The 24,179-nt window shown below is 40.5% G+C and overlaps 1 non-coding gene across 1 annotated transcript; it reads left to right on the top strand.

Annotated features, from left to right (window-relative positions):
* Nucleotides 1–11,144: 11,144 nt before the first annotated feature.
* On the top strand, nt 11,145–11,252 carry LOC138745129 (U6 spliceosomal RNA). Its single transcript, XR_011346057.1, has one exon. It is a non-coding gene; the product is annotated as a U6 spliceosomal RNA (small nuclear RNA).
* The last annotated feature ends 12,927 nt before the right edge of the window (nt 11,253–24,179 follow it).

Raw genomic sequence — 24,179 nt, 5'->3', positions numbered from 1 at the left:
GGTGGTCAGCTCACAAAGAGGAGAAAGACCCTTTACATGACAGTTAAAATTGTCTTTGAAAAAATCAGAAAGTGTGATATTACACAAAATTTCCATTAGCCTACCGTAAGGCAAAGATACACTATCCACCAAAACTGCCCAGCACTGCTTGCAGCCAGAGAAAGAGAAGAAAGAGAGCTTTCCCCCTGCCAAATCAGACTCACTGAATGTCTCCAGCCTCCTCACAGCCTTTAGTCTGAACCGTCAGCATCCTGAGCCACAGACGCACACCTCTGACACGATCAGGTAAAAAAGGTAAAGGCTCCATTATTGTCACGTAACGTAACATTTAGAATGGAACACAATAAGGAAGACAGAGAGTTGCCATTTTGTCATGTACCCCTCACAGGAAGGAGGCCCCAGCGAGGAACAAACTCATGGCCCCTGGTTTACAAGGCCAGTGCTCTAACCACAGAGCTATAGCAAGCCTCCTGCAGTCTCTCACAGCCTTTCCGATACCTGGTACCCCTTCAGCCAGTCTCCAGCAGTCTGCAGTCAGGTGTGAATCGTGACTGCAATCACCCTCAGTCTATACATTCCTCGTTTTGAAGCACCAACCGTCTGCCGCTGATGTGTTCTGTTCTTCAGCCTTCCAGCTCCTCACTGGTTCTCTACCAATGTCACCATGCCGTGGGTCATCTCCTCCTCAAATTGGGGGTGGTCTCCCAATTTTTCTGGTGCCCCGCCCCAGACCTCTGTGTCGCCAAAGTCTGCAATCCTTCATGACCACTGCCTTGCATAGGTGCCCACCGTTTCCGGATCAAATCCTGTGGTCGCTGGTTTTTAAAATAAACTGCTGACGGCTCCTTTAACAGGCTGTTTAAAGCCTGCACAAAGCCAACAGCCTTCAAACTGGGCTGTGGGGAGGAGCTGAGGTTTGCTCCCCACTCTCCCCGGGAACGAGCGGCAGCTCGGTCATTTTTTTATTCCCAGCCTACCACATTCAGGGCAACCGTCAGATACCCTTCAACACAAATCTCATTTCCCAGCACTCAGCCCCTAACCTTTAAATTTAACATTTCAGCCATCGAGCCCATGCCACCCAATTAAGCTACACCCTCAATACGCTTCGAACAATGGGAGGAAGCTGAAGCTCCCAGGGAAAACCCACACAGACACGAGGAGAACGTACAAGCTGTACATTTTTCCCTCAAGCTGTATACATCAGCTGCCAGTCCAAAAATGCCTTCCATCTTTAATTAATTCCTGGAACGCCCAAGTCATTCTCAGCAAACTCGTCCTGATACTAACAATGAGAATCTGGTGACTCAGCGAGTCACGTAACATTCATGGAGAGAAACGGTCAGTCAACATTTCAGTTTGGGAACCTTCATCAAGACTAGTCTTGATGCTGTCAGAAGAGAAGCTATGAATCACATCACAGGTACTAATCATGGCTGACCAGGGAAATTCAAGCAGTTAAGTCTTTAGCACTCTCCTTGCTCTGCGAGAAGGGCCATTTTGGCTGTGGGCCCACCTTCAAACAAATCTAGAAGATGCCAATGTCTGGATCTAGGGCACTACCACAAGGTCTAGTGTTTGTCCCGCAAACAAAATAGTGTTCGCTGGTGGAAGATGTGTCAAGTGACTTTAGGGACACCATCATGAACAATCTTCAAATAAAAACAAAAATCGAACTGCAGGAGGACCTTGCAGCTAACTTTACCAAAGCTAAAGTCACAACGAGCGACAGAAGAACAGTGAGAGTTCCGTCCAGGCATGGGTGGGGGGTGGTGGGGGGGGGGGGGGTGGGACAAATTCAGTGTGTGATAACTCCAACACAAATGCCAGATGCATCTGATGCTATACGTGCTATACAGCCTTCAACTTGACCTATCAAAAGGGATGTCGAGCCATCAACCTCAAATTTAAAATACAAAAAAGTGCTTCCATCTTCATGGTTGCTTGTTAAACCAGAGGTCCACAGAAGAATCAAAGCAACCACATCATTAACCGATAGCTTTTTACCCATCTTCCTCACATCCAACAAGACACATTATTTACTCTTCAGAAAAAAAAGGTCCGCCTACTTTCAGTCAGAGCTACATTATATTGCAGACACAATAAAATCTTTGGTATCTGGAATTCAAACAACTGGAAAAAAGAAAAGTTGAGGCAATAAATGCTGTATATTTCAGCGTACATTGAGTCGAAACCCTCAAGAATCTCTCAAAAAATGTGGATTGAATTATACGCCAGATACACCTTTGAGACCATAAATTCAACACAAAAATCCACTCAGTGCCAATTCAGCGTACAAGTCAACCCTTGAAAAAACCCAACTACAACAAATTTTCATGCTACCAGTATATTAGAACAAAATTTTTACTGAAAAAGAAAAACACATTTAGAATCCTTCAAAATCTCTATCATCGCCTGAGGCAAAGATGGCAGGAAGCACATCCATACTCCCATTGTTTAAACAGTCATTATACGGGTCCCAATCTGGATCTAATGAGGCAGCTTCGGTTTTGTCGTCAGTGTCCCACAATAAATCATCTTCCACACAAGAGATTTCTAAACGACTTTATTACAGTCTCTACTTTGACTTTATCCCATGCTTTGAGCACAAAGTCACACAGCCAATCAGCATGTAGCATGCATCTCCCTGCCTTTTGTAAACAATTTTTCTGTATTCGTCATCCAAGTATTCCATTCACCTGATTTTTGACTGGCTTGTTCGAGCAGACATCAAGAGGTTGCAATGGAGACGTCAAACCATCCAGGACAACCTCCAAGTATTATATTGTGCTCTCAGTTAAGTGGCCAGACCAGCAAACTCTGTTCTTTGCATAAACCACCTCTTCCACACATTGTCTATCCATAACTTTACACCATTTTCATCCATCCATCCATCCTTTTTCACGAAAATGTACAAAAATACCTGCAGGGAATTTTATTTTAGGTTTTAAGTTTGCGCTTGAAGATTACCATAGGTCTTAACTTCATCCTGTGGGCCATGCACGATAACACCACAGTAAACCTGGTCCTTTTAGAAGCCTGTTCTTCTGGTTTGCAGTTTTCACACCTTGGTCTTCAAGTTTGCTGATAAAACCAGAGTTGTTGGCTGAATCACAAATGGCAATGAGGAAGTGTACAGGAGGGAGATAGATCAGATCGTTGAATGGTGTTGCGACAATAACCTTGCGCTCAACGTCAGCAAAACAAAGGAGATGATTGTGGACTTCAGAAGGAAATCATGGGAATATGATCCAGTCCTCATCGAGGGCTCAGCAGTGGAGAGGGTCAAGAACTTCAAATTCCTGGGTGCCATTATCTCCGAGGATCTGTCCTGCAGCCTCCACGTTGATGCAATCACAAAGAAGGCTCGCCAGCAGCTAGACTTTGTGAGGTGCCTGAGCAGGTTTGGTATATCACCGAAGACTCTTGTAAATGTCTACAGGTGTACTGTAGAGAGCACTCTGGCTGGTTGCATCACTGTCTGCTATGGAGGTGCAAACTCTCAGCGTGAGAATAAACTCCAGAGGGTTGTTAACTTGGCCTGCAACATCACAGGCACCAGACTTCACACCATTGAGGACATCTACATGAGGCTGTGTTTTAAAAAAAAAAGCAGCCTCTATTCTCAAAGACCCACCGCCACCCAGACCATGTCCTCTTCACTCTGCTACTATTGGGGAAAAAGATACAGGAGCCTAAAGACGGGCACTCAGCGACACGAGGACAGATTTTTCCCTGCTCCCATCAGATTCCTGAATAATCAATGAACCAAAGACGTCCTTACTTTTCATGCAGTATTATTATTTTATTTTATTTTATATAGTAATGTCGTAAGATGGTTCTAATATGAATGTTTGCTCAATGACGCTGCTGCAAAACAACAAATTTCAGGACTTGTTCATGACAATAAATCCCGATTCTGATTTACATTTCACTGTTCTATTGCCTATCATGTTGAAATTCATGGGGGTTTCGTCCACGTTTCCGATATTTGCCGATGCAAACTGGTGTTTCTGCCGATTCCACATAGTAACCTGGTGAAAATTTACAACTTTATGATCAAGATCTTTTGACAGTTTCTGAGCAACTTTTGATTTTTGTCGTAACACCATATTTTTCCTCAAAATCTTTGCTGCGTCTGGGTGCAACTTTTGCCCACTTCAGTGCTAATGCGCTTATTTTTTATTTCGAGTGACTAGGTAGCAATCTTGCTTCTGCTCACATACCCATTCTGCAACGTGATTTTTCAATGCTGGCCAATGAGTGATTCCTCCTCTCGTCGAACATTGCCTTTTTGTTATTTTTCTTAAATTCTCTCTTTTGCCAATCTCTTACCAACTTCTCATATCAAATTTTCTTGCAGCAGGCTCAAATGCTGGATTTCTTGGCCATTTCTATCACTTTTAGCCTAAAACTCATTTCATAATTTTGTCTTTAGCCAAATTCCAAACGCTCAGTCATCGTGATATTTGTGGATCAACTTGTATGGCCGATATATGATAAAACCATTAAAATGAGGCTGAAAATGGGGGCCTGCCAGTCGACTTATTCACCATAATACACGGTAAATAAGAATTTTAATTAAAATTTTTAAATTATAAAAGTAAATATTTCCAAAGCAACACAAACTTTTGGTGAAGACGGGAGCAAACATTTAACTAGCGGAGCGCCCCAGTAGTGCCCCACCCATAGCAGCTGTTTGAATAAAGCTTCAATAAAGTTGTATTTGAATAAAATGGCAGCACCCAGGAGGTGCACCAGTGCTAAGCATGGTGATGCTCAGCGTTCTGCTAGCAACCCAAAGAGACTGTGGTCTTTCCGTTAGGAAGTCCAGAATCCAGTTACAGAGTCCAAGTGAGGACAGCTTCTCCACCAGCCTTTGGGGAATGATCATATTAAACAAAGTAGATACATACTTGATAAACAAGGGAGAGAATGTTTCTCATAGGTTGATGGGAGGTTGAAACTAAGTTTACGATAAAACCAGCCATGACCTTTTTTAAATAGCTGTGTTGTGTGGCTCATCTTACTCGCAAGACAGATGCAGTGATTGAGTAAAATCACAGAAAAGTGCTCGAGAAACCCAGCAGGAGGTAAAGATGTAGAACAAGTTTTTTGGGCCTGAGCCCTTCACCAAGGTATATTTGTATGTTAGTGAAGTTTTCACAATATAATGATCAAATCGTGTTCCTAACCAGAGGTTTAAAGAACATAATGGAAACACTGGAGATGTGCAGTACAAAGGGATAACTGTTGAGAGATGTTTGAACCACAGGGAAAGAAAGGGTGCAGGAGAGAGCAGGAAAGTATTGAGGCCAAAATTAGGTCAGTCACGATCATATTGAACAGCAGGACAGGCTTGAAGGACTGATTAACCTCGTCCAGCTCCTATTTCTGATGTTTTACAGAATCTCGTTCATGCTCCCAGGCTATCCCCTGTGGTTTTTTTTTATTCTGCCCCTTCCCCCCCCCCCCACCCATCCCTCATCACATCTCATCCTCTGTTTGTACAGTGATTCACCATTTCCTTCCATCTTTCCCTTTGTTTCATTCTCAATGCTTTTGTTTAATTGATGAAGATCAATCTTTCAAAGTTCCCAGATAGCTCACCGATCATTCCAAAACCACGCTCCCAAAAAAAAGCTGGAGATAGAAGAACTAATTGTTACCTCTCACTATCAATGCCTAATTCAGTAAAACTTCTCACCATTATCACTGCAAATATCAAGTAAGGGAAGTGGTATTCATGGGGTGAAATGCAAAAGTCTGCAAAAGCTGCAATTGCAGGAAAAAACACAGCAATGCTGGAGGAACTCAGCAGGTCTCCCGGTGTCCATAGGAGGGAAAGATGTATAACCAACATTTCAGGCCTGAGCCCATCTTCAAGGTATAAAGGACATTTCTGAGCAGAGAGAGATGGAGCAGACAGCAAAGAATCATCTGAAGCTTTGAGAAATCACAGGGTTAAACTTAAAATAGAGCACTTCACAAAGCAATGTCTGATCTGAATTATTCAGCAAATATCAAAATTGGATTGGCTGCTCTTATACGGAACCGAAAATAAAACTTAACGTCTCATTACTTATAAATGAAGGAATTATTTGCAACAGGAAATCAAACAAGTCATCTTAATCATTTGGACTATGAATTATTCATAATCTAGATAGCACTGAAGACTTTTGCAAAATAACTTGATGACCTGAAGATTCTCCGACATCCCCATTCAGATGCCCATGCCATCGTGGGCTGCCAATGATAGACCCTGCATAACTGCTGACAAAGCATTGTCAACTTAATCCTGTCATTTCCATTTCTAATCAATGAAACCACAGGTGCCAGCTTTTTATCTCACTTGCAAACTCAGGCTGGTTGCCGGCTAAACTGCCCCGTAATCCACGCAAGTCATCAGATCCAACGTGCCCCTGAAAATTATTTAGGTTTAAATTTAAACGTACAGCAGTGACAGGACCTTCTGGCTCAAATACACCCGACTGGCCCACAACCCCTGTAGGTTTTGAAGGGTGGGATGAAACCAGAGCACCCAGAGGCAACCCTCGCAGACATGGAGAGAAGGTACAAACTTTTTTTTAAATATACAAACAGCGCTGGATTCGAACTCAGGTCACTGGCGCTGTAACAGCGCTGCGCTAACATTGCCGTCCCAGGTTAAATCAGAGAGTTCACAGCTTTGTCATTCCATTCATCTATGAGATTCCAATCACGTTCCCAATACATTAACCAAACTATTTACATCCACTTTCAGCCACCTCCAAACCTGCCTCACCTCACTTGTCATTGAAATTTGAATCTGTGCCTTTATTGCCTCAGGATGCGACCTGCTCCTGTACTTTTCAGGCCAGCCTAAAATTTTGAATGTGTTCAAAACTCTGTAATAACTCAGGACCCATGGATGTTTTGGTCTTGGAGACACAATAAACTCCGGATGCCCAGATGCTGTAATTTAGAGCAAGAAAGCAAACTGATGGAGGAATTCAGCAAAGGGAAGCAGAAGGATGGTGAGGTTCTTGGTGAAGATCCTGCATCAGGACTGATGGTGTAGAGGGAGGAATGTAACAGGGGTTGGCAGATGAAGGTCGATAAGGAAAATTATCACAAGTCCTTCTATTATAATTTCTACCATTTCTTTCAGCATCCTGGATGCATTCCATCAGGACCAGGAAAATGATTGGCCTTGTTTATCAAGGTCCTCATCTCCAGTAGCATCCATAACATCTCACTTTGGCACATTAAACATGGCTTCCACCATGAAGGAAGACACAAATTTAAAGACATAGCTATTTCCACATTACCCAATATTAATTCCCCATTCTCATCTTCAAAAGGACCAATGTTCACTTTAGGTATCATTCTTTTTTATTTATACAATTATTAAGAGTTTTACAATTAATTTTTTTTGGTAATTTACTTTTATAATCTTCCTTTCATTGATTGCTTAGTGGTTTTTAAAGCTTTCCCAATCTAGTTTCCAGCAGTCCTAGCAACACTGAATGCAGAACCTTTTAATTTAGACCTATGCTATCACATAATGGGTCCCACTTCCTTCACTTGGTTCCAATTATTACCTTCCATATTTATCAAATTCCAGTATGTGAAGCCCTTGTGTCTGCCTTACCATCCAGCCACTTCTCTCAACTTCCACATCCTCACCTCCTCTCCTATCTGGCTCCCTCTGCCTTTCATTCTTTCTCATTACCCTTTTCCACCCATATCCACCCTAACCCCACCCTCAACTTTCTCCTGTCAAGCTCCATCTGCCCATCATCTCCCTCAACCGGATAGCCCATCGCCTCCATTTACCCACCCCCCTCCCCCCACCCCCCATATTCTCTCAACCACTCTTTCCAATTTATACAGGGCACTTCCTTTCGATGCCCTGCAGGGTCTCAAACATCAATCATCCCTCTGCCTGCACAGATGCTCTAGATGTTCAATGTTCTATCATCAAGCATATGGAGGAATTTAAAGTGGAGGGTTACGTGGTAGGCAGGGTCTAAAGGTTGGCACAACATTGTGGGCCAAAGGGCCTGTGCTGCTCTATGTTCAATATACAAGGCTTATTTTGTTTGTATTTCTCACTTATTAACAGCAAGTATGAAAAGAAAATGGTGTATTTTGGGGAAAAAAAATGCACAAGGCAAATTTATTCGAAGTCTAAATTGACTGGTGCCAAACTAACCTCTGGAAAACCCAAACTGCAAAGCACCATTGCAGAAAAGAGTGTCGAGTTACATGCAATCCTGACTGCTTTGCAGAAATGCATGTACTCTCCAGTGCAAAAGGTTGCGAGAGCTATTCACTTAATGTTAAACCAGTATGCATAACAAACTTAGTTGTATCAAAAAACGTTTAGTTAGACAATGTAGCAGTACATTCCAATAGCTTCACAAGAACATTATCAAATAAAATTTGACACAAAACCAGAAAATACTCTCAGTTCCATTCGAAAGACCATAAATGCTGACGGTGTCATTTACCGCATCAAAATCCAAACCTGGTTTAGTGACATAGTGTGATATGTTACGCACCCCCACAACCAAGACAGAGGAATAAAGAACAGTAACATTTCATGTTTCAAAGCACACTACTGTTCTTGAGGAGTATGAACATAATAAACCCTTGTATATCTATCTGGCACAATAGTTCAGGATATTCAAACTTTAAAATAGTTTAATCCCACATGAAATTACAAATTGGTAGAAAACCAAAGTACTTATTAATCTGTCATAAGTAGATTCCAAGAGATTTGAATGTGAAGGGAATCCAAAGCCAAGGTACTTTTAGTTTAGTAAAGCTTTGTTCAGTGAATCCCAGAAACAATGGGAGCCTCTGGTGCAAGACGGACGAGCAGACCAAAGCAAACAAACATCTTGCAAGAGCCGTAGGCATCTAAAAATGAGGCATCCGCTATTTCAATAAGTTTAACCATTCACTAAAATTAACCTTGACATGAAACCTAAATGCGAAACATTAACCCCAATGCACTTCGTAAAAACACACACGCAACTAATCATTCCTTGCAGGTAAACCTGTGGCTCGTGTACAAAGTTATAATCAATATATTGTGGTTGAATTCTTCCACACTCGTGTTCATTTTACAGTCTCTCACCACTCTGAGCGCTGCCCATTGTGACCATCTGTTTTTGTGCTTTGGGTAAGGAACACTATCCAGCACTTGCCCACAACCTGGATTTCACATCATTGCCTTTCACTGACACATTCTACGGCCTTTGGTTTGCTAGCTTGGTATCGAGAGTATTGCTTCAGATTCATACCTCCAAAAACTATCTCCGAGATTATTCTTTCGGAGTTCTATTCTCACATTTCCACCCAAACAGGACATCACACACAACCCTGAGATACTAATGATAGTAGGAAAGAATCTGTCCTTAATCTGGAGGTGAGGGATCTCACATTTGTGAATCTTCTTCCTACGGGAGGGGGTGAAGGATGTCTGACTAAGCAGGGATGAGTCTTAATATATTGGTTTCTTTTCCAAGGCAGTGGAAGTCATAGATTGAGTTAATGGAAGGGATTTGAGCCATGCAATTTCTCGTGGTCTTTTAAAGCAGCTTCCATACCCTGGAAGGATGCTTTCAGTGATCCTTTCAGTGATGCCCCCATAGAAATTGTTAAGGGAAGCAGGTGACAGGCTAAATTTCCTCTGGCTTCTCAGTAGAGGTGATGGTACATTTTCCTGGCCATTGCTTCGATGTGGGTGGATCAGGGCAAGCCACTAGAGATGTTTACTCCGGGAATATAAAGATCTCTGTATCAGCACTGTTTATGTGCACTGAGGACTTAACTCGGTCCCTCCACCAGATGTCTAGCTCCTCGGGCTTCCTGGCACTGAGGGAAAAATTTACTGTCTCCATTGATTCAAAATTTCACTTACAAGGCACTTGGGAGCAAGTACAGGAAGGGTGTAAGGGTCAATTGTTTCCCACAGAGAATGATGGGTACATGCAATGTGTTGCCAACAACTGAAGTAGAGACAGGTACAATCGGATCTTGCTAGAGACTTATATATATGCACAAGGAAAATTGTACGAGACATTGGTGAGGCTAAATTTGGGGATTATTATGTGCAGTTTTGGTCACCTAATTACAGGAAAGATATCAATAAGATAGAAAGATTTATTAACATGTTACCCAGACTTCAGGAACTGAGTTACAGGGAAAGGTTAAACAAGTTAGGGCTTTATTCCTGTAGAAGAATGAAGGAGATTTGATAGAGGTATTTAAAATTATGAGGGGGGGGTAGATAACATAACATAACAATTACAGCACGGAAACAGGCCATTAGGCCCTTCTAGTCCGCACCGAACCAAACACCCCTTTCTAGTCCCACCTCCCTGCACAATGCCCATAACCCTCCATCTTCTTCTCATCCATAGACCTGTCCAACCTTTTCTTAAATAATACAATTGACTCCGCCGCCACTATTTCTCCCGGAAGCTCATTCCACACGGCTACCGCTCTCTGAGTAAAGAAGTTCCCCCTCATGTTACCTCTAAACCTCTGCCCCTTAATTCTTAACTCATGTCCTCTTGTTTTAATCTTTCCTCCTCTTAACGATAAATGTAGGTCAGTTTTTTCCACTGAGGGTAGGTGAGATGCAAACCAGAGAACATGGGTTAAGAGTGAAAGAGGAAAAGTTAGGGGGAACATCTTCACAGAGAGTGGTGGGGGTGTGAAACGAGCTGCCCAGCTGAAGTGAATGCAAGCTCAATTTTAACATTTAGGTACAGGAGACTAAAGACAAGAACTCAGGCGGCACAAGGACGGCTTCTTCTCCACCGCCATCAGATTTCTGAATAATCAATGAACTAAAGACACTGCCTTACTTTACGTTCATGATTATTTAAAATTTTTAAAATAGTAATATCATAAAATACGATGCTGCTGCAAAGCACCATATTTCATGGCAATACATTCAGAATATGTGGCCAGCATTATTCCTAGACATCACTTCCTCATTAATTTAGCAGCCCAGACTTGCAATGAAGTGACTCTCCTTGCTTCTAATCTCACAGGAATACCCACCAAAATCCAGCAATCAATGGTATTGCGAACTTCCCCTTCCTCTATGGTTAACTTTATTTTTGGCCTGCGTTCAAAATATCGTGCTCACTTGGGAAGCACGTATACCAAAAATTGGAATGATACAGGGAAGATCAGCATGGCCCCTGCGCAAGGATGACACGCACATTCATGAGGCGCTGAAATTGTTTTAAAAAATTAATATTTCATCTTTCAGTAACAGATGGTGACACAGCTCAGACTGAAAAATTCTCACAAGCATCAAACCAGGAAGTAAAAGCCCTAATTTTCAACTTTTATTTTTTGCCGATAGTAGCAAAATAAACATCGGAACTTCACATGGTTTGAGTACGAGCAAAATAACATGATTAATTATTTTTCAAGCCGTCTAAATATTGGGTATTTATCCGGGAGAATTGGAGAGATGACTTTATCTTTGCAGAATCAGTCATAATTTAGTTCACCATCGAGAATACAGATTACCTTCACTGAGGTTTAATATTTTCAACAATTTATTTTTTTTTAAACAGGCAGAATATTAACTTTTATTTTTATGAAGCCTTTAGAACTATTTCAATCACTTTAAACAGATTTCTCTCAGCAGGAATCTCAAAGGCACATGCTACAAAGGAGCAAGGCATGGCAAACAGCTACTTCTGAACTCTTCCATTCAACTGAAACTACCAGCTATTTCATACCTAAAGACTGCAAATACTGACAGCTATAGTGTCACTTTAACAACAAAATCCAGATCTTTTGTGACATATACCAATAACAGAGTCACATTTTCCCTTCCCCCACAAACCGGACAGGGAAATATATAATGTTCAAGCTCCAATATCTCCCAGCAACAACAAAAATAAAATCAACAAAGCCTTCCTGTGTGTAAATGCCTCCAAGCACTTCCCCATGTCACTTGAATGGTTCTATAGAGGAAGGAGAAAAATGATCTCAATATTTTGGTAATTAAAACAGAGAAAGTTGAGCATTCTTTGCAATAAAGGGGTTAGACTGCTGTCAGATTTTTTAAAAAATTGGGAGCAAAGCATTCCTCTCAAAATTGATTTGGCTTTTAACAGTTTAAAAACCTGGCCATTTCCAAACTTTTATGTTAAGTCCTAAAGGCTCCAAAGAATTGATCAAGTCAGTGTGAAAGGCCCGTAAACTCCTCTTCCGTTCATTGTTAGTCCCTTACAAGAGCTGGCAAGAAGCCACCTACCCGTTCAGCTAAACAGAGGGTATTTCTCCGAGTGAAGCTAATGCACATAATAACATGCAAAAGAACAGATCAGATATTGTACAAAACTAGTTGGGCAGAGCAGTTATTAGTCATCCTTATCGAAAAAGGAACAAATGGCTTATCTGCACGGTCTCCAATTACAGACTCTCTGTCATGGATTTAAATCCAGAAAGCTGAATTGCAGCTCACAAATAGTACCTTAAATGCCCAACCGTCCATGCTTCACTAGTACACTGTGTAGTTATGGCTGTGTCAATTTGTCTGGCTCCATCAGTTCAAACCTTTGTATTTCTGCAACAAACGCATCTTTACCTCAGGGCTCAACGTTTACCGTTTATAGTTACGAACAGCCTGTGAAGAGGATTCTGTGAATTTTAACTCCCTCCAACAGGAGTGATCGAAGAGGTTGGAGAGTTAAAGTGAAGGAGAAATCAACCCACTTTTCTCCCATGTGGCTGCACCAGACACCCATCCAAGTTGGATGGAAGTCTCACCAGCTCATCCAAAGCAAAAATCACATTATATTTTGGACTCAAATTGCAATAATTTTTGCCATAAATATATCACAAAATTTGCTCTTTTGTGAGAGCATCAACAGTGCAAATATTTACATAAATCACCTTTAAAAATAGTGCAAGAAAAAGTCAAAAAGTGAGACAGTGTGTATGGTTTATTGTTCATTCAGGAAGCTGATGGCGGAGGGGAAGAAGCTGACCTTGTGCCGCTGAGTGCTCACCTTCAGGCTTGTGTACCTTTTTCCTGATGGTGGTAGATGTCTTTGAGGATAAAGGCTGTTTTCTTAAGGCACCACATCCTATGGATGTCCTTGATGGAGTGAAGACTGGTATATGTGATGTCACAGGCCAGGTTAACAACCCTCTGGAATTTTTTCGTCCTGAGGGTTGGCGCCTCCATGCGAGACAGTGTTGCAACCAGCCAGAATGCTCTCCACGGTGCACCTGTAGAAGTTTTAGTCAGTCTTCAGTGACGTACCGAATCTCTGGACCACTGGAAGGCCAAGGCCACATCTGCACGCTACCCCGCAGCTTGGTCTCTTCAGTTGGCCTCACTCCACGCCGCCGTGCTGCAAAATTTGTGGCTTCGTCTCAGCGACCCGCTCGTTGTTTGGCAACCCAAATTGCAGTTCCAGGCTCACTGCATTTCATGGAAAACTCTTGTCAAATCCAGGACTACTTGTTAGCTACAGCAGTCCTGGGATCCAGGTGCGTCACCATCTTGAAGTTGGAGGCATTTGTCTGAACTGGAGTAGATAAGATGTTCCTAAACACCTCAGAATTCATTTTTCTACTGCCATCATCAGTTACAGCATGAAGGGTGCCAGTACCTATGGCAGCCATATATACCCAGGCCATGACACGTTTCACAGATGCCAAAAGTGAAATCCAGCAGCAAGTCACATACTGTTGACTCCTTATCCTCATGTTTTGGAGCAATAATTGATGGAAACAGACCCTTTGGCCCAACTTGACCATGCCAACCAAGCTAGTCCCATTTGCCTGAATTCAGCTGATAAACCTATCCATGTACTTGCACAAATGTTTTTTTAAAAAACATTACAATCGTTCCTTACTTCTACTACTCCATCTGGCAGCTCGTTTTGTACGCTCACCATCGTCTCTTTGAAAAAGGGGGGTGCTCCTCAGATTCCTTCTCACTTTAAATATATAGCTTTTAGTTTTAGATTTCCCTGAGGAGAAAGGCTATGACTATTTGGCTTATCTATGCCTGCTATGATTGGATAAACTTTTACGATCCCCGTCCAGCTCCCTCTGTTCCAGGGAGAAAAGTTCCAGTCTTTCCAGCCTCTGTTTTAATAGATTTATTGTCAGAGTACATGCGTGACATCACCTACAACCCCGAGATTCTTTATCCTCTGGGTCAGGCAGAATTACCACTTATTGGTAGTCCAAAAAAAACTGTACACAATGTACACATGTAAACAAATGAAAACAACTGTTTTTTTTTTCTGTTTTGCAAACAGTAATGTGTAAAAATCCTTAAATGAGTCTATGATTGTCGTTGAGGAGTCTGATGGTGGAGAGGTAGCTGCTGTTCCTGAACCTAATGGTGCGAGTCTTGTGGCACCTGCACCTCTTTCCTGATGGCAGCAGCGAGAACAGAGTGTGTGCTGGGTAGGGTGGGTTCTTGAGGATTGCTGCTGCTCTCAGACAGCAGCATTCCCCGTAGATGCTCACGATGGTGGGGAGGGCTTTATGCTCAGGGGTATTAGCTTACCAGTCTGGGTAAAGTTCTTGTGATTTTTTTTCTGGACCATTTGTTTAACAATATACCTATTTATTAAACACTTATTTGTTTTATATATGTACAGTGTATGCATCTTTTGTTTGCATGTGTTTTGTCTGTTTTTTTTTCCTTTTGCATGTTTTTGCCCTGGGGCCTGGTACAACCGGATGATACTAAACTTGAATATTTTTCACAGCTGGGTGGCCAACCAGAACTGCACACAATATTCCATCTTGTACAGTTGTAAAATTGCATGATGGGAGATAAAGAAACTAATGCCTTGGTGAGAGTACAATAACCTCTCCCTCAATGATTACAAAACCAAGGAGCTGGTTAGACTTCGGGAAGAAAGGTAAATCTCACTCACCTGTCTGCATCGATGGTCTAAGGCAGAAATAGTAGACAGCTTTAAGTTCCTCAGTGCAAGCAGCTCCAGTGACTTTTCCTGGTCCACTAACACCAATCTAATGGCCAAGAAAATGCACCAGCACCTCTACTTCCTCAGAAGCCTGAGGAGATTTGGCTCATCCCTCAACAAGATGTACCATTGAAAGCATCCTGTCAGGGATTAATCACATGGCACAGGAACGGCTCCATGCAAAACTGGAAGAAACTGCGGAGTGTGATTACCTGAGACCTGTGGCTCAGGCAATCACACAGAACCCCATCACTGTTCATTCCTTCTGTCACTCTCACTTCCTTGGAAAAGCAAGAAGTGTATTCTTCCCACCCTGGCCACACATTCTTCATCTCCCCTCCTTTCAGGAGTGCAAGATCACCAGATTCAAGGACAGTTTCTGCAGTGATCAGACACCTAAACGAACTAACAATCGGAAAGTTATGTTGTCTTGGCTCGGTTCCAACTGATCTGTGATAGTCTTCATTTCTGTGCTGCGTTTCACTTGTGCAAGATGTCTGGTTGGACTGCTTGCAAAACAAACTTTTTCAGAAACCCAGTTCTTTCCAGCAAAACCCCCTCTCTTTCTTCACCCTCACCTGGCAGAAGGCCAAGTCTTCAGCACTTCTGCTCCTGCTTATACTGGATGCTCAGTGAAGCCAGTGCAGTGGCAGACATGCACCCGGAAGGGAAGGCCACGCTTGAGCTTTGCATTCAACCCAACTCAACTGCACTTTCTAGTTCTAATCAGTACAATGAACTCATTCAACCAGCAATCAACATTTCTTGCTACAAGAAATGAAAGCAATAATAGTTCCAAGAATAAATATTTTCTAAAAGCCCTCGATCCTGCGATAAAAAAGCTGCATCAAATCGTAAGTTGATCTGGCACTAGGGACAGCTATGTAGTTCAGTGTCCCTGTTAATGCCATCCAATTATTCCCATTCCTTTCCTCTTTTTAGACTTGCATTGCATTTTACTTTCAAGAATATCTGCAACTTGAAGAGTCACGTGATGGAGTAGTGGCCGGTAGGAGAATACCAGCCCTCTCCAGAAAAGAAGAAATAAAGTGAAGAAAATAAAGTTCAAGAAACATAAAACATAACAAATAAAAGATAAAGTTGTGGAGAAAAGAAAGAAAATGGCACCCAAGAAGGAAAAAGTAACAACAACAGGAAAAAAAGAGGAAAAGACGCCAGAAGAGAAAGGAGAAGGCCTTACCTGCATGAAGAAACAGGGAGTCATCGTGGAGAAAAAAGCCCGTTCCCCAAGGTTGGTGACGACCCTGCAGTCACGAACTCCCGACTGCTGGACTGCAAAAATGGCTCTTTGAGCCAAACAGAAGCACGCACTAAGGACAAAGAGAACATCGACAGGAGGGGAGCCCAGCTGAGGAGCGAGCAAACACAGCGCAACCAGCTGAGGGATGCCCGACACCAGGGCTCTCAGCTGGAAGAAGAGGAAAGCGACAGGAAAGGGAATGATAGGAAAGAAGAGCAGCAGCAGGAGGCCCAACAGATGAGTAGCCCAGAAAGAGAGGACCAACAGCAAGAAGCCAAGCAAGAAGCCCAGCAAAATGAGACAAGCAACTCAATAAGAAAGTCAGAAGAGACACAGATACAAGGAAGAGAAGAAGACACGAACACAGGTGCAGACACAGAAGAAGAGGAAGAAGATGACCAAGTTCTGCACAGAGAAATAGAAGGTAAAATAGATGGAAGGTATATAGATAAAAAAATTTCAAGAACAATGAGAGCATTAAAAAAATGGTTGACATTAGAATTTAGAAAAATGAAAAGTACAGAAGAAAAAGTGAATAGATTAGAGCTGGTCATGACAGAAATAGGGAAAAGATTAGAAAATGTGGAAGAACGAGAAATGGCTGTAGAAATGGAAGTGAATGACTTAAGAAGAAAATTGGAAAGACAGTGACAAAAAAGTTAAAGAGCCACAGGAGTTGTTAGCTCAGAAGATGGATATAATGGAAAATGATAGTAGGCGAAACAATATAAAGATAGTGGGCCTAAAGAAAGATGAAGAAGGCACAAATATGAAAGAATTTATAAAAGAATGGATCCCAAAGGTCCTGGAAATGCCAGAAATACAGGAAGGAATGGAAATAGAAAGGGCACACAGAACACTAGCCCCAAAACCACAGACACAGCAAAAACCAAGATCCGTTTTAGTAAAATTTCTGAAATACACAATAAGAGAAAATATACTGGAGGGGGCAAGGAATAAAATTAGAGAAGACAAAAAACCTTTGGAATACAAGGGTCAAAAAATATTTTTTTACCCAAGAATATCTGCAACTCTCTTGTGGCTATTACTACTGATTCCATTTTCAACTCAAATGGAATCCTTCCTCCCTCAGACTGTATCTGTAGGATTCCACAACTATTCTCAGTCACACAGATTCCCTGGACTATATTACCTCGGGTGCTCTTGACTGTCTCTGCCGCAATGTGAATTTTGGAGAGTTCCAAGTTAGCTCATAGATTTTGTAACTTAGCCTCTTGCCGAATTATTTGCTCACACAAAGCAAAGAATGGGTTCTCTCAAGCATCCCAATCAGTTTCAATGACAACAATCGAACACAAAATTTCTATGTAAAATATTAGTTGTGCAAAAACCACCACCACCCCACACCCCGCGTCCCCCAGCTGTAATGAATTCTCCTTTTGCTTTCTTTTGCTTTAAATTCCACAAGGAATATTGCCAAGATTTGTAATCAAGGAGGCCTGACTATAGCTATGACCATTTCCCAAGCAATGAACATGGGAAATATCCAAAACTCCTCTAGATTTAATCTGGCAATTAGTTTACAGCATCAGATATTACCTTTTCCTTTAAGGTAGCACTCTGTCAATTTAAGCTCATAACATCAGCACTCACGTTGCAACCTCGGAAGCACATGACGTAGATTATGCATGTATAAATTTGATTAAAAACTATATTAAAAAGAAAATCAAATCTCTTAACTAAATGCCAAGTTGTGTGTAGATTGGCAAAACTTTCTCAGCTCATTCTCTCAAACACAGTGAAAAGGAAATTTTTTGGAGGCTTTTGGGATTTCTATTTGTAAGTCAAGAATGGTAATGTGATTAGAATTAAAGCAACAAGCCAGATGGGTTTATCTTTCTTTATAAATCAAGAACATACAATATTTGAGTTCCGCTCTGTTTAATAAACCATTTCCAACCAAGAGCAGGATTCCAAGCACGTTGTTTACAATGCAATTGCCAGGGATGGTAGTAGAGGCTGGAAATTTCGGGGCATTTACAGGCACATGGATGAAAGTAAAATAGAGGGTTACAGGGTAGGTTTCTTTTTTTTTTTAAGGAATATATGGGGCACCACATCATCGAGGAACATAGTGTTCTATGTTCTACGCAATGTTCAGTGAAAGATCCCAGCATTTGACAGGAACCTTACTCCATTGCACAAAACTGTAGCTGGATGTCAAGTTATTAGCAAAAGTAAGTTAATGAATTTTCAAAAGTTAGACTTTATGAAAATTAAGGTCAATAACAAGCCATTCTTGAAACCTTCATCATATAGACCTATTTCATTTTTAAATGCAGATTACAAGATTCTTGCTAAACTACTAGCAAATAAGATGATTCCATTTTTACCAAAATTAATAACTATGGGCCAGACATGTTTTATCTAAAAGAGACAATCAACAGATAATGTGGCAAGATTATTTAGTATTCTACATTTGGCACAGAAAAGATTTAAATGTTGCTGTGGCCCAAGATGCAGAAAAAGCTTTTGATCAATTGGAATGGGACCTTTTAATTTAAGGTTCTGAACAAATTAGGATTTAGTCAAACTTTTATAAATTGGATTAAAACCTTATACAATGATCCCAAAGCTAAAATAGCGATTAATGGACAAATATCTACTTCATTTCAACTGATGAGTTCAAGTAGACAAGGATGCTCTTTACTTCCTGCATTGTTTATATTAGATTATAGAATCATTAGCAGAAGTAATTTGAAAATTAATGGATTTAAGGTTGTTCCGGAAGAACACAAAATTAGTTTGTTTTTTAAATGATGTTTTAATATACTCGACAGAACCTGAGACTTCACAGTGGAAATTATACTTTAATTTGGAGGAATATGGTGTAAAATAAATTGGGATAAAAGTTAAATGATGCCTCTAACTGAAGGAGATTATGGCCATTGTCAAAGAAATACTCAACTTAAATGGCCAAAAGATGAGATTAAATATTTAGGGATTCGTGCAGACAAGAATTTTAAAAAATCTATATAAATTGAATTACTTCCACTACAAAAAAGAGTTGAAGATTTTTTTTACAATAGATGACTATCTATTACATTAATAGGACGGGTTAACTGTATTAAGATGACTATATTTCCACGAATTCAGTATTCCAATGCCTATATTATTACCACAAAAGCTTTTTCAAGAATTAAATAAATATAAGGACATTTCTTTGGAACGATAAAATGTTGAGACTTTCTAATAGAAAGGTTAACCTAGAAATATGAATTGAAGATTATAACTCCTTAACTTTAAGTATTATTATCAAGCGGCTCAATCGAGATTCCTTGCTTTTTTTTTGAAGCAGTAGAAAAACTGGCATGGGTCAAAATAGAGTTAGATAAAATAGGAGAAAAATTAGCAGAGGAATTTATATATAAATGAGATTCAAAACTACAAACTGGGGGTAGAATCACTATTATTGAAACATTTGATTATTGTTTGGAATAAAAGACAAAATTGAAAATATATCGCCCATGTTGGCCTTGATTAAAAATCAGTTTATACCTTTTTGAAAGGATAATTCATTTTTAACTATCTGGTTTGGTAAGGGTAATAAATATATCGAAGATTATTATGAGTAAGGTCAGTTGATGTCATTGGAACAATTGAGGAATAAATATGGAATACCTTATAATACTTTGTTCTGTTATTTCCAATTAAGAGCATATTTAAGGGACAAGTTATGTTTAGAAATACTATTACCTATTAGTTGCAAGGTGGAAACTCTTATTAGGGAGAGGAAATATATTAAAAAAATTATTTCTGCAATATATCTTTTTATTGAAAAAAGGAACTATTAAACAGGGAGTCCATAAATATAGATAAATTGGAGTTAGATATGAATATCACAATTGATGAACAAATATGGTTAGATCTTTGTCAAGATAGCATGAAAAACAGTATGGATAAGTTCAATATATATTTTTTTACATCAGCTCTATTTATTATGATTTGCATAGCGGTTAGAACAATTCTGTTACAGCACCAGCCATCAGGACTGGGGTTCAAATCCTGCACTGTAAAGAGTTTGTATGCTCTCCCCATGTCTATGTGGGTTTCCCCTGGGGGCTCTGGTTTCCTCCCACCCTGCCAAGGGTATAGGTTAATTGGGTGGAAAGAGGGCAGCATAGACTCGTGGGCTGAAATAGCCTGTTACTGTGCTGTATGTCTAAATTTTTTAAAATTATTATTTTTTAAAATTTAAATGTATTATTTTTGCTGAGTTACTGTATGGAGGTGGAGTTTCAAATGAGGCTCGCAAAGATTGCAGGGAATCACCACAGCAACTCTGCACTACATTTGAAGATGTGCCAACCATATTTGCAAAGGTGTACTTGTGGCCTGGAGTCAATATTTCCAAAATCTAAGATTAGTTTTTGAACCGTAAGAAATGAAACCTGTACTGTAATTCAGATCTGAAAGTAATGGACTATACAATTAATCTGCCACATATCAACTTGAATATCATGTTGCTAAATCAAATGATTAAAAAACCGTCCCTCATTATCGCATTGGTCACTGATGATCCTGAAACTGATTTTTACTAGGTTGTTATGGTAACTCACCAATAATCTTTATTGCTCCAAATACTACTTGATCTGAAATTACATAGAACAGTACAGCACAAGCCCTTCAGTCAGTCCTTGATGTTGTGCTGACCCACATATTCCTTAAAATGTGTTTAACCATACCTACCCCATAACCCTATTTTTCTTGCCTGTCCAGGAGTCTCTTAGTTAAGGGACCTAATGTTTTAGCCTCCACCACCATCCCTGGCAAGGCAATCTGGATGCCCACAACTCTCTTGCATAAAAAAACTTGCTGCTGATGCCTCCCCTAAATTTCCCTCCCTTCACTTTGTACTCATTCTTCCTGTGTTTGCTATTCCTGCACTGGCAAACCGGCACTGGCTGTCCACATTATCTATGCCTCAATCTTGTAGACCTCTATTAAGTCTCCTCTCGCCCTTCTACTCTCCAAAGAAGAGTCCGAGCTCTGCTAACCTTGCCTAATAAGACATTTTCCAATGCAGGCAACATCCTGGTAAATTTCCTCTGCACCCTCTACATACCTTCCACATTCTTTCTGCTACGTGATCAGAACTGAACACAATACTCCAAGGATGGTCTCACCAGATTTGTAGAGTGCAACATTACCTCTCTACTCTTGAACTCAATCCCCCTTTTAATGAAGCCCAGCACCCCATAGGCCTTCTTAACTGTCCTATGTGTGGAATGATCTTGAGAGATGTATGGATTTGGACCCCAAGGTCCCTCAGTTCATCCATACTCTTAAGTAATTGACCATTAACCCCAGACTCAGCCTTCTGGTTTGTTCTTCCAAAATGCATCACCTCACACATATGCATCTGCCACTTTTCCGCCAAATCCGCATCTTGTCTATATTATTTTCTAACTTTCATCAACCTTCAGCTCCACCCACAACTCCTCCAATCTTCGTGTCATCCGCAAACTTACTGACCCATCCTTCCGCCTCTTTGTCCAGGTCATTTATAAAAATCACAAAGAGCAGGGGTCTTAGAACAGATCCTTGTGGCAATCCACTAGTCACCAACCTCCAGGAAGAATTCTTTCCTTCCACTACTACTCTGCTTTCTACCTGCAAACTGATTTTTTTTATCCACACAGACAAGGATCCATTGATCCAATGCCTCATGACTTTCTGAGTCTCTCATGGGGGACCTTGTCAAAGGCCTCACTAAAATCCATAGAATCCATATCTACTGCCTTATCTTCTTCAATTTCTCTTGTTACCTTCTCAAAAAGCCAATTAGGCTGCTTTCTGGCACACACTAAGATGGCAATACTGGGGCGCATTTTACACAATGTTTCTGCTCAAGTTTCATTACTGTAAACAGGATCATATCAAATCCCCAAAAACTTCCTGTTCTCCTTTCACATAGAACAAATTATTTTTCTTTCACTTTGATTGATTGGAATCCAAGATTCAACTGGATGAAATGTTAACGATTCCACGCACTGTTGTTACAAGATCAAACAAGCAACCACAAAGAAAGCATATCACACAGGGGTAAAGATGAACAATTACTTTATTAACAAAAAATTCACCTTCAAACTTTAATTCAAAAACCCCCATTTATTAATAATGCCCACTGGTTACTTGGTTACTATGCAAATCTCTATAACAGTGTAAAACTAATAAATTCCCCAGCCTAAATATAACATATGTAATTAAAGTCTAAGTTATATTTCCAATCAGCCCACAGAAAAACTTAGACACAAAACAAAGACAAGACTCACAAAACTTGGATCTCAACTGAAGCAAAGATCAAAACAAAATTCAGTTTGTTTGGTAAACTGAAGCCAAAAGATCTTTGAGAGAGAGAGAGAGAGAGCACAAAATTCAAAGTTGTCTTGTGTTGCTTGCAGAGCACTGGCTTGGTCCGGATCCTTCTGGCTGCCTTCAGAATGTTCATCCTTTTTGAAATCCCAACATTCTAAACTGTCCTCCAGACCATGACTGATGCTCTGGGCCTCCTTCCACTCCACAGCACCCCCAGTGGTGGTTTATCGTCCAAGTCCAGAAATCTTTAGGTCATTTTTTGCATATGCTTAGTCGGTTTCCCACTCTCTCAGCAGTCCACCTTCACCTTGGCTCTCCAAGGCAAACTGTCACTTTTTAACATAAAACCACACAACACATAGGCCAATACACAACACAGAACTCTGTAACACTGTACTATTCAGCATTGCAAGATGTATGCTTCTGAGAAAATGGTATGTCTGCAGTGCAAGTGTCGACTACATTTTCTAAATCTTACAATTATTGGCCTCTAAAACATATTACAAAACACACATTAGAGATTGAACATCAGACAGCAAATCAAGAGTGAAAATATCTAACTACTTTTAAAAATTAGTCATATTATGAATTATTCACCTGATCAGTTAATTCAAGAACAATCAAGTCCACATTGGGAGTAATGCAGATATTTCAAAGGGTTGTAGAATGTGAGAATTTGACAGATTAAGGATGGGCAAGGCAGGGGTGAGAACATTGCAATTAAGAAGTTGTTTAACCAAGGGTCAGCATGGGGAATGACCAATTTAGGATACAATTAAACGTTATGAATGACCTCAAGTTTGCATATTGCAGAACTGGAGAACTCAGCCAAGGAAATGACGGAACAACGGTGTAGCTGTGGGCTTCAGTAGTGGATGGGCTGGGGTGGTGGCATAATTAGTGAACTTGTGGAACTGGAAATTAATGGTCTTAATGGTGCAGGCAATATGTGATTTTAACCTTCCTCTAAAGTTTAGAAGAAAAACATTTGGTTCAATTTCAAACATTGCTTGGTCGAGAAGGGGAGCTGGTGGTCGTGTAATGGAGTTTGTGACTGCCACGCCAATGGACTCTCAAATAATGTCCAATTGGATAGCATAGACTTGCCAAGTTCATCCATAATAATACCATACTTGGAAGCCTGCCCACCTAAAGAGCATCACGGATTCCTCTATCTGAATGAAGAAGCTCCTGTGCAGAAACAATGAACATTATTTCAATGAATTGCTTGCTTATATTTTTTAAGTTTTAAAGACACAATTTAGACGAAATGCTTTTAATGGCTTTTAGATGTTTTTGCATGCTAGGAACATCCAGAAACATTCAAAATCATAAAGCTTTCATGGCTGCAGTGCTCACTGTATATGTGCCAGTTGTCACATTTTCTTTTAGGCATTTCATATGTTGGACATTCCTTTAACTATCCAGGAATAAGAAAATCTAGGTCATCATTCAAGTTCAATACTTAAGAAAATAACAGTGTTGTCATCTGTCTAATAGAGCATTACAGAAAGACTTACTTGGCTGTGTAATTGGCATGCAGATGTTAAAGGTTCTATTATTTACTCAGAGAACATGGAATAGTGCAGCAGGGC

The sequence above is a fragment of the Narcine bancroftii genome, chromosome 10 (assembly GCF_036971445.1).
Source record: "Narcine bancroftii isolate sNarBan1 chromosome 10, sNarBan1.hap1, whole genome shotgun sequence".
Classification (NCBI taxonomy): Eukaryota; Metazoa; Chordata; class Chondrichthyes; order Torpediniformes; family Narcinidae; genus Narcine; species Narcine bancroftii.
This window is presented reverse-complemented; position numbering and strand designations above follow the sequence as displayed.